General features: G+C 41.1%; 1 protein-coding gene across 5 annotated transcripts in view; it reads left to right on the forward strand.

Annotated features, from left to right (window-relative positions):
- The first annotated feature begins 692 nt into the window (after positions 1-692).
- LOC110531736 (receptor-type tyrosine-protein phosphatase delta) overlaps positions 693-14,821 on the forward strand; it is a 614,032-nt gene continuing 599,903 nt past the window's right edge. For 2 of the 5 annotated variants that reach the window (XM_090183809.1, XM_090183811.1), the window contains exons 1-3: positions 693-1,105; positions 1,368-1,475; positions 1,616-1,652. The gene's annotated coding sequence lies outside the window, so the exon portion shown is untranslated. Of the gene's footprint in view, positions 1,247-1,367; positions 1,476-1,615; positions 1,653-14,821 lie in introns of all 5 variants that reach the window. The other 3 variants (XM_090183808.1, XM_036987572.2, XM_090183810.1) reach the window with 2 other exon arrangements.

A 14,821-nucleotide genomic window follows, 5' to 3' on the forward strand; every position in this document is an offset into this window, starting at 1 on the left:
TTTTAACCATGTTTTAAAGCTTATTAGTGTTTGTTTACAAGTACATTGTTTACAACGATAGGTCAAGTGAAATTGTGTGCACTTTCATTTGGAGTATAAAAAGCTTATATTTTCAGTTTATATGGGGTATGACAGTTAAACTAAGCACATGAGACATTTATAAGCTATATTCTTCAATATTCTAAGGGTATAAATCATTAATTTAAAAGTATATATCATACATTTATATCATTAATTTAATTTAACATCATCCTTCCCTCTTTGAATAACCACATTCTCATACACATAAAAACCCATACATTGTGATAAACACACAGCTCATGCACAATTCTGATGATTACTTATTAATATTGAAACAATAACCAAAAGTATTAAACACAGCAATCCAGTTCTGTGTGAAAATGACAAATATTACTCTATTCCTTTGTTTCATAGGCCATTTCAAACGATAAGAAAATGAAGTCTAATATATATTCCTATGGTTTATTGTTTCAGTCCCTGTTGTATGCGAACACTTGAATTATCTGTCATGTCAGATATCTGCTTTAGAAAACGAGCGAATGGTATTGCTTTATAGGGTCACTAACATTTACTGTAGCTGTGTTGGATTTGAATATAAACATTGTTTTACTCATTTAAAAAACTCAATTGATACAACGTGAAAAATTCAGCAGCATGCGCGCTGTTTTTTTGCCTGGACAGTTGCGCCGCAAAGGTTGAACAAGCAGTTTGCCTCCCAAGTTCACATATCCGTTTTATGCCAATATTTTATCAAAACAAGTGCTATGTTCCGCCGTGGGAGACGTTGTATATGGGTAACTAATCTAATCCATTTGTAATGGATTTATTATCGTCACAGAAATCAAGAGATAACCATTTATTGTCTGCGGAACGTTTACGCAGAGCGGGAGAGCTAATCCTACATGGTTTAGTTGCTCGACTAGCCGGCCATCAAGTGGCTTGATAGAGTAATGCAGGTGTGTGCGCGTGTGTGGAAAGCATCTGATCTGGAACGCTGTCTTTTCCCGCGCCCACCTTCTCTCTCCCCTCTCGCCTGCGCGCTCCGACCCGCTCGCTCTCCAGCCATCGCCAGGAGCAGTGTGTGGTAGGCTACAGTTTAACAGCAGCAGCGCTGGCTTTCTAAAGAAAGCTTAGCTCTCACTTTTCTGTCTGTCTTATTACCGCTCTCATTGTCTCTTGCGACAGCGGGAACGGAGCAGCCACATACTCTCCTCCTCACCATTTAGTATGAGTAGTATTATTATTTTTGCTGCACACAGATGTATATTTTAGCACTTTTTTTGGAGGGGGGAACCCCGCTTCTAACGGAATTTGTTGTGGCTGTTTTGGTGTCTTCTCTCTTTCAGTTCACTTGGGGCCTGTATTTGGAATAAGAAAGCATTGCTGTTTCTGACTGGAGAGAAGGAAGATAAAACTCATCTGGATTTCCTAAGGAATTTTATCTGGATGCTTTGGTAAGTGATAATTTGCGTCGCATACAAGTACTTCAGGGCAGGCTATCACACTATGTCGTTATCAATTGATAAATGTCTGTTTGTCGAGTGTACAATTACATCATTCACTTATCATTCTCCTTTTTGTCATTTAAATACAGTTACCGAGGCTTTTGAATTCATCAGCCGGGGTACATAGTAAGTAGAATTTAGACTTTTCCTCGCATTGTTTTTTTTGCAGAGATGTTGCCTACTTTTATAAATGGCGGGTTTATGAATTGTGTAAGCTATTTTAATTGCAAGTTATGTAGGCCTATTGTGACCTGATATTATTGACATGCCATGGCATAGGCACACAAAGCGCACATTTCAGCTCATCATGGAAGTGCGATGTCGGATGCTTTTTAGACGAGCACTTGTTCACTATGCCCTTATATTATACGGTCGAAGTTATGTTATCTGTTCATAATCATATATATTCGGCTACGTACACTCTCCACCAATTGCCAAAATGCCAGCACTTCCCTTTTCAATATGTCATCTCTGCCCTACAGTTACTTATCTTAGCCTAGGCTACTTGTCTTCAAAAGAGAAGGCAGAGGTGGTCCATGTATGCCTATTTGTAGTCCGCATGCTTAATGGTAGCGATGCTGTGTTGCCCCCCTTTTTTAAGATGCAAAATATGCCTATCGCTGTGAAGTTGCGGGACATGTGTGGAAACTTCTCTTGAAATGGGCTGCTGTATGTGTTAGGGAAGTATATTTGGAGGAGGTGGGGTGTGTAGGCTATGTATGTGCAAATTGAATCACTTGGGAGTGTTAAGTTATTCCAGTGGTGTGTGTGTGTGTGTGCGCGCGCGTGCTTTCGCATGTGTGTGCATGCGTGTGCACATGCAATGAGGTGTGTGGATGGATGGGTGGTGGCTGACTGTCTGAGTTTGCTGGTTCTCGCTGCTCTCCTTTTGACAGACAATGTACATGTCAGCTCTTATTGTTGAATCACTGCTGATGCATATGAAGAGGCTTGCCCACTGCTGCACTGAGAGGGGGCATGTTTGTTTTCACTCAATCAATGTCATGTGAATCTGCACTGTTCTGATTTTGTACATTCTGTGTTGCATTCTTTCTGGTGGATAGAGTTGAGTGGGTTAACCCACATAATTGTTTCTCAATTTTACTCAGATTAAAACAGTGTCATATGCAATGGCAGTGTATCAAATAAAAAGTAAACAAATTAAATGCCCTGATGAAACCGCTGTTGACAGGGGCAGACTGGGACAAGAAATTGGCCCCGGAATTTCTAACACACTGATCCATTTCTTTTCTCGAGGCCCCCACACCAGCCCATTTTTTTCCCTTGACGTTCCCATTATTAGCCAGAGAATGGTCATTTTGCACACAAAAAAAACTAGTTAGACACTCACAAGCAGACTGGCCATCTGGCATTTCGGGGCAAATGCTAGATGCCAGATGGCCAGTCCGCTTGTGGCTGTTGGGCTTAACCATTGAAACCCTTGGATGGGGATGCTAAAACCACCTTTTGGTTAATACTGTGCTTCCTATACACCTAAGAGAGGCAGTTAGATGTGAAAGAAGGCGATGGAAAGTCATACAGATCTCTGCTGTACTGCAGAGTGACACAGGTTTATTTGAGAATGACCGCAAATACAATGTGATAGCCTTATTGGCATCCCTGTCCCTGGGAGATGGAGGGAGGATAGTGTTGCCCATCAATATGGACTACATGGAGCCAAGCATGATATATGCAAAATAACATGCAGGCAAGGACATATTGTCAACTGTGAATCTACTATCTATCTATCTGCTTAGCTGGGCTTCAGAATGGTGAAAAAAAATCTAGTAAACTGGTAAATTGTTGGAATCATGGAAATATAATGATTATTCTAATTATATAGTTGGAATGCATATAACAATAAATTAAAAAGCCAGGGAGGAATTATTGTGACAGGGTAGGAACCAAAGTGTTGTTCAGTGTTTCCCAGGGGACCCTAATTAGATGTTACATTACTTGTTTTCTATTGCTTCATGTAGCTAGCTAGCGCTATCTAACATGTTCATGTTTTGCCTATTCCTCTCTGATTTAGAAGATACCGTTCCACAAACAACATGCTGATCTATGTCTACACCAGCACTGGTGGTGAAGGTGGGCAACATTCCCTCTTCGACCTTACATCTGATTCTCAACACAGGGGCCCCACAAGGGTGCATCCTCAGTCCCCTCCTGTACTCCCTATATACTGACGACTGCATGGCCTCACACAGTTCCAGCTCCCGCCATCAAGTTCGTTGACAGTAGTAGGCCTGATTAAAAACGAGAAGGCTAGTCATTTGATGTCCTTCCAGCTCCACTATTCTCTAGATAGTAACACAGAAGCAAAATATAAAGTTAGTTTTGCATAGCCTATTCAGTTTAGTAAAGTATGAATGTTTCCTGTTCTTAAAAAAAAAAAAAAAGTTGAATTTTTACCCCTTTTTCATGGTATCCAACTGTTTAGTTGCTAGAGAGACAAAGGTTGAAAGTCATGCGTCATCTGATGCACAACCCAACCAAGCCGCACTGCTTCTTAACACAGTGCCAGCCAACCCGGAAGCCAGCCGCACCAATGTTTTGGAGGAAACACCATGCACCTGGCAACCTTGGTTAACGCACACTGCGCCCGGCCCGCCCCAGGTGCGCGATGAGACAAGGATTTGCCAATTGTGCATCACCCCACAGACCTCCCGGTCACGGCCAGTTACAACAGAGCCTGGGCGCGAACCCAGAGTCTCTGGTGGCACAGCTGGCACTGCAGCACCCTTAAACACTGCGCCACCTGTTTTCTGTTCTTATGGGTATCTACAACTTCAAGTAGTATATACAGGCCTCATTGAAGTACAGTAAAACTCCCTGTACTATATACAATGTGCACACCAATGGTTTACCTGGACATATTTCACTCTGTCACTATTCCTCTCAAATGGCACCTTGTACTGTTGTTTCATAGTAATTCAATTTTTTTCCCAAAACTCTGTCTATAGTGGAAATGCTGACAGAATTGATATTTGCGAAGATATTGATGTCATTTATGATTGCACTTTGGATCTCTCTTAGCCTGATGGAATTGTTGGCTTTATATTCCGCATACATATCTTATGGTACATTGTGATTTTTAGATTTGCATATAGCTTTACAATAGTTGCAGTATTGTTGTGAATGAAATGCTGTCACAAAAGTAAAGAACGAGTACATGTTTACCTGTTTTCCCTACGGAATGTTTGCACAATTGATGACACTGTGGACCTGTTTTACATTAGGCTGTACTCTCCGACCAGCCTCTTCCATTGTAAGACCATGGTTCATGACATGGTCCACCCTTGTGGCTCTGATTTCATCAGGGACTCTTATTATTTGCCTTCAACCTCTTTCTCTATTATGTCTTCCCCTAACACCACCACCACGCATTCTTACACATCTTCTTATTTCTCTTCCACGAGCATGTAGCTGCTGTTCAGGTTTGTGATGTTCCTCCATGTTCATAAATGGTAGTATTGTGCTGTGGGCAAGCTCCATATATATGCTTCCAAACTTGATTGGTTGATTGGTAAGATTGTGATTCCTATTTCATTACTATGTCAGCTGGCAGGTAATTTGCCAATTTAGCAGACATCACAAACATCCCATGTCATAGATATTTATGGAGTATACATGTATGTCTGACTGATTTTGATAATTGAATGGATAATTTTGCATGTGATGCCTCACACGATGAAAGAATGTTTAGAAGTTGCGAAGAGTATGACAGTTTCACTGGGAATCAACTCATCAGTTTTATCAGCATGTAGTTATTGGGCAAATTGTAGACAATTGTACTTCCTCTTTTGCACACGTGCCAAAACTAGAGGTCGACCGATTATGATTTTTCAACGCCGGTACCGATTATTGGAGGACCAAAAAAGCCGATACTGATTAATCGGCCGATTTAAAAAAACATATATTTGTAATAATGACAATTACAACAATACTGAATTAACACTTATTTTAACTTAATATAATACATCAATAAAATCAATTTAGCCTCAAATAAATAATGAAACATGTTCAATTTGGTTTAAATAATGCAAAAACAAAGTGTTGGAGAAGAAAGTAAAAGTGCAATATGTGCAATGTAAGAAAGCTAATGTTTAAGTTCCTTGCTCAGAACATGAGAACATATGAAAGCTGGTGGTTCCTTTTAACATGAGTCTTCAATATTCCCAGGTAAGAAGTTTTAGGTTGTAGTTATTATAGGACTATTTCCCTCTATACCATTTGAATTTCATTAACCTTTGACTATTGGATGTTCTTATAGGCACTTTAGTATTGCCAGTGTAACAGTATAGCGTCCGTCCCTCTCCTCGCTCCTCCCTGGGCTCGAACCAGGAACACAACGACAAAAGCCACCCTCGAAGCAGCATTACCCATGAAGAGCAAGGGAAACAACCACCCCAAGCCTCAGAGCGAGTGACTTTTGAAACCCTATTAACACGCGCTAACTAGCCAGCCATTTCACTTCGGTTACACTAGCCTCATCTCGGGAGTTGATAGGCTTGAAGTCATAAACAGCGCAATGCTTGACGCACAACGAAGAACTGCTGGCAAAACGCACGAAAGTACTGTTTGAATGAATGTTTACGCACCTGCTTCTGCCTACCACTGCTCAGTCAGATACTTAGACACTTGTATGCTCAGTCAGATTATACGCAACGCAGGACACGCTAGATAATATCTAGCAATATCATCAACCTTGTGTAGTTAACTGGTGATTATGATTGATTGATTGTTTTTTATAAGATAAGTTTAATGCTAGCTAGCAACTTACCATGGTTTACTGCATTCGCGTAACAGGCAGTCTCCTTGTGGAGTGCAACGAGTGCAGCGGTCGTTATTGCGTTGGACTAGTTAACTCTTAAGGTTGCAAGACTGGATCCCCCGAGCTGACAAGGTGAAAATCTGTCGTTCTGCCCCTGAACGAGGCAGTTAACCCACCGTTCCTAGGACGTCATTGAAAATAAGAATGTGTTCTTAACTGACTTGCCTAGTTAAATAAAGATTAAATAAAGGTGTAAAAAAATAAAATAAAAATTTGGCAAAATCGGTGTCCAAAAATACCGATTTCCAATTGTTATGAAAACTTGAAATCGGCCCTAATTAATCGGACATTCCGATTAATCGGTCGACCTCTAGCCAAAACACTTGCAATTTGCTTAAATGAATAAGAAATTAAAATCTGGTGTGAACAAGAAACTAATTATTCAGAGATTTTACTGTATTGTTTTGAAAAAAATAATTATCTTTCGAGAATTGAGCCAAAGCGATTGAGAAAAACTGTAAGAAACAAAGTATAAATCCGCATTGTTGTCACCAACATCTTTTTGCATCTGACCACGCAGACAGAGTGAATGGCATGGCAAGTGCTTGTGACAACTGCTCTCCTTGAGTGACAGTGGGCAGGGCTTGGTGTGGAAAGCACATGGGGAAGCAGCATGCAAGAGGAGAGGGAGAGAGAAGACTCAAGTAACAAACAGAGTCAACTATGCAACTGACATTACATGCGCCAGAGTTGCATATCACATTTAACAAACCAAACATTGAAATACCGTTATAGAAGGTAAAGGAAAAACCCAAACCGGTCTGTGCATCAATACCGGTATATAGTCAAATACGGTATAGCACCCAGCCTTAGTCAAGCATGTCTTGATAGTTGCATTGAAGTCGTCTCATCTTTGACCTTGTTTGATTGAGGAAAGTCAACTGTTCCTTTTAGCAGCACGGCAAGATCACACACATGATTGACGTCTGCAACCAAGTGTCGACGTTCACTCACTACCAGAAACGATGTTTCACACACATTTCCTTACACATCTACAGTATACAGCTACAGTATATTATGTAAGATAAAAAGACAAAGCAATGACTTCGAAAGCAAGCAAGAGAACATTGAGGGCTATTTCATCATGCATGCACCAGTCAATTTCCAGCAATATAGTAGTTTCGCTTGTGGAAACGTGCTAACAAGAACAGGAGTGTCTTACTGCCCGTGGCAACAGAGAAAAATACATAAATCCCTCACAGCAATTGGAAAACAAATTGGCATTGCAGCATATAAAGTATACACCATTACTATCTCAGCTATCCCTTCCAGGTTGAATTGCAATTTGGCTGAAGCATTCATGAGGCTAGACCTTTACGAGATGTAAGGGAAAGGTCAGTTTTCCCAGAGAAAGGCGATTCTCAACTTTCTTTCACTCTGTGAAATTTTTAGTAGAACGCTTTTAAGGATTAGTCCCAGGTAAGTATTTTTCCTACCATCCATTCCAGGCTCCTGCAGTCCCATTTCATAAATTGCACATCATTCAACAATTTTCTGTCATCTTCGCCCTGAGTGCTACTCCCTGAATCTATTAGCTTGCCGTGCATCCGTCATTGTTGGAGGGGGCTTTAAGCAACAAGACAGAAGGAACGCTCTTGCCCATGTGCTTGCTGAGAGGTGTGCAGTACATTAAAGTGGACCTCGATCATAAGCCCGCTGCTGGCGGACGAGCGTTAACTCCACATTTCTGCAAGGCTCTTCCCCCGCTTAATTATCCTTCAACACCGATAGCTCAACTGTGTCGAGAGAGAAGCAAGCTATAATTATGTTTTATGAAATTCTTCCAGGTGACATAATCGGGCCATGGCTAAGTGATAGCTGAGGTCACAACAGCAGCAAATAAACAAGTGTCACACTCTAATTTTACTGGTAATCGACTTTAGTATGTAAATGTTTGTTTCCATGCTGAGACAATTGTCTGAATTCACTAACGAGCAGGAAAGTGGAAGGATATGGATAATGAAATTGCCCATATTCCCAGCCACTGATAGCAGACATGATCTACAGTAGAATCATGGCATTGACTCCACAATTACTGTACAGGCATATGGAAGGTACCACATCCGGTACTGCTATGATGTCCTCATATTGTCATCTAGATACTGTAACTAACACGCCTTGATTATAAGCCCATTTGTTATGACACATCAGATGCCCAACTCCTAGGGGACGTTTTATAATGAGGATGTACTGACAGATAATTAGATACACCTTGCGTCGGCTCTTTCAGGAAATGTTGATTCATCCTAAAATGAAATGTTTCTCTCTGCTAACATGAAAGAGATCTCTCCCTCTGTCACATCACCTTGTCTTTCACGGTGGTAACATTTTTATATATTTATCCATCCGCTTCTAACACTTTTAGATGTGGCGTGTTTTCATTCGGGGGCTGACGTCCTCTCAGCCACTGTTTCCCATCACCTGAAGAGTGGCTTCTGGCTTTAAAATGGGACAAAAAATATGTGGCCCCCCTGGTGTTGGCTCTCGGAGGCCCCTGAGCCCATTGACTCCTCAGACGGGCTCATATCACAGGTTGTTACCATTTTATGGCTAGTGGTACAACTGCTCCCAGACTTGGCAGCTGTTTTAGCCGGCCGTGTTAGTGCATTGAGAAGCTTGGGTTGCCTGTGTGTGTGTTTGTTTCGAATGGTTGGTTGTGGTGGAGGGGCCATGTTGATTTACAGCCTGAGCCCTCGTTCTGATTCTTCAATACATACATCAGCTGTCTGGAGATGTATCGTTTGATGGATGCACATGCATGTAATCAACCATTTTGTGAACATACTGCATACAGTACACTGTGCATGATCAATTGAATTCACACACAGGCCAAAAGACTTGCAGGCAGACACAAATATAACTCATTTTTTCTCTGGTGATGATTGAAAAAACTGTGTGAAATGAAACCCCTCACCTACAGTACACGTCTGCCCAAACGCTTATTTATCAGTCGCTTGGCGCTGCTCATAAATCAGACGTTTATTAAGTTGTTAAACGACTACTTCTGCCTATCGCAAGTGACATCAGTGCCATTAAGTCTGATGTATACGACACGCTAGGAGGGAACATGAGCTATTGCCGATGCTCCTTGCATTATTCAATTAAACAACTTGATACTTAATGACTTTTGTTAAGCCCACTTTCCCTTTATTTCCTCTCTTCTTCAACCCTCCCTCCATTCCTCGGTGGCGTTGCTCTCATGAAATTTAGAAGAGCAGGGATTGATTGCAGGGATGAAACACATGGGAGTGAGGGAAACACTGCAGCGGATCTATGTTGTTGAGGATCAATTCTTGCCTTTGCATACTGTAGAGACTTATACCACCAGACTTAAGCTTTATTCGTTACTCGGCCTGAAGAAAGGCTAGGAAACACTGTTTACTTCCATGCATCCAAGCGTGTCAAAGGCAATAACGTGTACAGCTTAACCCAGGGCATAGCATAATTTATTTGTTTGGACTCTGTCTATATCCAGTTGCCTATTACATTCAAAGCAAATCAGGGATCATCAACTAGATTGAGCCGCGGGATGATTTTTTCTTGAGCGGATGGTCAGAAGGCCAGAACATAATTACAAATAATTTGTAGACTGCAAATTGACCGCAAAAAGCCCAAAAATATATAATATAGGACTAAAACATAATAGTTTCAAACATTGCTTACATTTGTATATGATCACATATATCTCTATTATGCATGGGAATACTTTGGAACAGATTTCTAACATTAAAATCACTTGGAGACGATTTGCTGGTGTTTTTACAAAAAAAAAAGAATCTGGAACTCTGCCGTAGGGTTTATTAGAATATGTAAGTAAGAAGCAAGTGTAGTTGAACTCTCCAGTAGGTAATTTTTGTGGAAAATATATCTTGGCTTCTGAACCTGAAGGAAATGTTGTGGCTGTGTGCACTGCTCAGCACACTTTGAGCCCTGCTGAAGTGACCAGTCTTTTGAATTGGTATTGTACTTTTACCTTGTTACATCATTTCACTGGAAGGCAAGTAGTGCCTCCAACCCAGGCTCAGCCAAGCATTCTTAAAAAAAAGATTCACCTCAACTGAGAACTGTGGTGGATATGTTTCCCCTCCTGTAGCGGACTTTGCTTTTGCCTGAAGGACACCAGCAGCAATCTTGTGTTCACCTTTCTGTCAAACCTGACAGGATCTCACAAAAAAACACAAAAACTGATGGAAAGAGAAAAGACAAGAAAAGGGGGACTTGGGAGCCTTGAGCATCACCATGTTGTCAGAATCTAGCCTATGTGTGGTTGGTTTGAGAACTGTGCTAATTAGCGCCAAATGTTACCTTGATAGATCATGGCCACATGCTGCTGTATTAGGTGCTAGCATGGCTAATGATTTTTCCTAAGGGCAAATGTCAACCCCATCATATATTTGGACCTTCTTTGTGGTCTGCATGTAGAGTACGACACCAGATTTCTTTTCATGCTCCTCTGAAGGGATTATTTTGCTCCTAGCCGCTCTGAAGGTTTTCCAACGGGAGCGAAATGTTGAGTGTTAGCATTTTGTAATCTGTGAGGAACCGAGCAGGAGAAAGAAAGTGAGAGGGTTTAAAAGGAAAGAATATTGCAGGCGTGCCAAAGCCAGGACACTCTGCACAGCTCCATGAAAGCTATGATGCCTTATTGATGTCACTTGTTAAATCCACTTCAATCAGTGTAGATGAAGGGGAGGAGACAGGTTAAAGAAGGATGTTTAAGCCTTGAGACAATTGATACATAGATGGTGTATGTGTGCCATTCAGAGCGTGAATGGGCAAGGCAAAATATTTTGAATGGTGTATGGTAGTAGGTGACCGATTTGTGTCAAGAACTGCAATGCTGCTGTGTTTTTCACCCTCAACAGTTTCCTGTGTGTATCATGAATGGTCCACCATCCAAAGGACATCCAGCCAACTTGACACAACCATTGGAGTCAACATGGGACAGAATCCCTGTGGAATGCTTTCAACACCTTGTAGAGTCCATGTCCCAATGAATTTAGGCTGTTCTGAAGGCAAAACTCAATATTAGGGAGGTGTTCTTAATGTTTTGTATACTCAGTTTTTTCACCTTTATGGTCTAGAATGACTAGCCTGCTGATACAAGTTTTGTTGGAGATTCTACCAGGGTTGGGGTTAATTACATTTAAATGCAGCCAATTAAAAAAGGATTTGAATTTCTATTCCACTTCAATAATGGAAAAAGTTCCATTTATTTTCAATGAGAGCTTTGGAATTGTTACATTGTTGGTGGAATTGATATGATCCTAACTCTGGTATTGACCTTTCTTCCCTCTCTGCTCTGTCCCTGCTCTGTCGTATCAAGTCCTTTCAGATCAATGACTAGGAAGGAGAGGGGATGGGGAAAGGATGGTATAGGAAGAGTATTGGGACGTAGCTGTTGTGCTTGCTTACCTCTCCCTACCAGCAGCCTCGGGGCTCTCAGAGCTCTGCTCTAATTAGGCCTCAGTCATTTCACCCTCTTACTTCACGGCTGATACTACAGGGAAGTTGTTGGCATACCAGGGCATGCTAGCATTTCTTACTGACACCATGAGGGGTACATTTGGTCTTTGTTACAGAATATGTGTGCGGATATGTTGTAGAATAAGTATGGTGGTTTTGTGGTCAGACAACTGTGTGAGAGGCTGCTGCAGTGTACTGTACTTATACAAGTGATTTTGGTTTTAAAGGAACGAGGAGATTGATGTTTTTGAATGTTTTCATAGGTATTTGCATGATACATTTATTGTTAGTTTAGGAACTGCTGATTTTTCATATTGTTTATTAGGCAATATGTATTCTGCTGAAACCACATAATTGCTTTAATTAAACCTTACAACGATTAACCTTAATACTGTTGCTAAATTAGATAAATGTAATAATTTTGTGACGTTAGCAGTTTCTTATAAGACAATGACTGTTCCACTTAGAATATATTTTTGTTATTAAAATCTCATCACTTTTTCAAGATAAACATTTTGAATGCGTTTTAATCGTGGTTATATTGTTATTTCTATATACGTTTGTTGCACTTTACTAAAATCGCAAGAGTTCTTCAATTCTGCACAAATGGCCAATTTGGCATTTAAAATGTATATGGATTTCCAGGAGAGAAAATGTCCTTGTTCCGTGTGGCTCAGTTGGTAGAGCATGACGCTTCAAATGCCAGCGTTGTGAATTTGATTCTCGGGGGGGAAAGTATGAAAATGTATGTACCTACTACTGTAAATCGCTCTGGATAAGCACGTCCACTAAATTACATAAATGTAAAAGATAATCCTGAGAAAATGACATAATTGAAAAAGATGTTTGAAGGGGATGCGTATTTCACTGAATGGGACTCAGCAATGTAAATACAGCGGTTGTGGGCGTATCGCTGCCCATGGATTCCACTGGGCCTTAGGGTTCTTTGTCTTTGATTGCTTCGAAAAGAGGAAGGTTTTTGATCATGCCCTACCTCGGACATAATGAACGACAGTTCAGAAAAAGGGAGAGTATAATCTGTACAGACAAATAAGCACAGGAGAGTAACCCAGCTGTCATACCACCCTGCATCCCATTGCTGGCTTGCCTCTAAGGCTAAGCAGGGTAGAGACTGGTCGATCCTTGAATGGGAGACCAGATGCTGCTGGAAGTGGTCTTCGAGGGCTAGTAGGGGCTCTCTTCCTTCTGGTCTCAGAGAGACATCAATGCCCCAGGGTTATGAGTACAGGTGCTAGCTCTGGTGTCCTGGCTAAATCCCCCACCTGGCCTCTCATACTATCTCGGCCACCTAATCATCCCCAGCTTCCATTTGCTCATTCAACCCCTATCCTCCCATGTAACTTCCCCAGGTCTTTCCAGTAAAGGAGAACTCTGTAAACTTACCTGGTAAAATAAGGATTTCAGATTGAAAAATAAAATAAAATGTGTTAGAACCAATTACACTGAACCTCTTTGAGCTCTCTCTCCCCCCTCTCCCTTAACAGCATCGTACCAGTAGGTGATCGTCATCGGCGACCAGTGACGAAAACGGTAAATTCAGTTTGACAGATAGGGCTTGTCTCACACTGAGGGAAATTGAAAAGGGTTATCATAGCAGAAGGCCTAAATGTCGATGCTGGGCTACAGAGCTGCCAGGATGAATGAAGTGCAGGACATACGCTGAACAAAAATCTAAAAGCAACATATAAAGTGTCAGTCTGATGTTTCAATAGCGAGCTAACATAAAAGATCCCAGACATTTTCCATACGCACAAATAGATTATGTATCTTAGTGTAGATCATCGATCCATCTGACAAGTGTGGCATATCAAGAAGCTGACTAAACAGCATGATCATTACACAGGTGCACCTTGCACTGTGGACAGTAAAAGGCCACTATAAAATGTTCAGTTTTGTCACACAACACAATGCCACAGATGTCTCAAGTTTTGAGGGAGTGTGCAATTGTTATTCTGACTGCAGGAATGTCCACCAGAGCTGTTGCCAGATAGTTTTTTGTTAATTTCTCTACCATAAGCTGCCTCCAACATTGTTTTAGAGAATTTGGCAGGCAATAGCTGCAGAAAAAGAACACAATTGCATTTTATCAATGGCAATTTGAATGCATAGAGATACCGTGATGAGATCTTGAGGCCCATTGCTGTGCCATTCATCCGCCACCATTGCCTCATGTTTCAGCATGATAATGCACAGCCCCATGTCACAAGGGTCTGTACACAATTCATGGAAGCTAAAAATGTTCCAGTTCTTCTATGGCCTGCATACTCAGCAGACATGTCACCCATTAAGCATGCTTGGGATTTTTATTTATTTAACTATGCTAGTCAGTTAACAACAAATTCTTATTTACAATGACAGGCTACACCGACCAAACCTCGATCAATTGTGGACTGCCTTTTGGAACTCCCATTCACAGCAAGTTGTGATACAGCCTGGATTTGAACCAGGGTGTCTGTAGTGACACCTCTAGCACTTAGATGCAGTGACTTAGGCCTCTGTGCCACTCGGGAGCATGCGCTGGATTGATGTGTACTACAGCGTGTTCCAGTTCTCTCCACTATCCAGCCATTAAAGAGGAGTGGGACAACATTCCACAGGCCACAATCAACAGCCTGATTAGCTCTGCGAAGGAGATGTGTTGCGCTGCATTAGGCAAATGGTGGTCACACCAGATATTGACTGGTTTTCTGATCCACACCCCTACCTTTTTTTAAGGTATCTGTGACCAACAGATGCATATCTCTATTACCAGTCATGCGAAATCCATAGATTAGGGCCTAATTAATTGATTTCAATTGACTGATTTCCTTATATGTTCTGTAACTCAGTCAAATCTTTGAAATAGTTTCATGTTGGATTTATATTTTTTTCATTATATTTTAACGTGGACGGTGTCAACTTTAGATGAGTACACTATATCGTAACATAAAATTAAGCGGACTCTGAGACATGAAAATCTAACAAAAAAATA

This window comes from Oncorhynchus mykiss, chromosome 9, assembly GCF_057628025.1.
Source record: "Oncorhynchus mykiss isolate SJ-2025 chromosome 9, ASM5762802v1, whole genome shotgun sequence".
Lineage (NCBI taxonomy): Eukaryota > Metazoa > Chordata > Actinopteri > Salmoniformes > Salmonidae > Oncorhynchus > Oncorhynchus mykiss.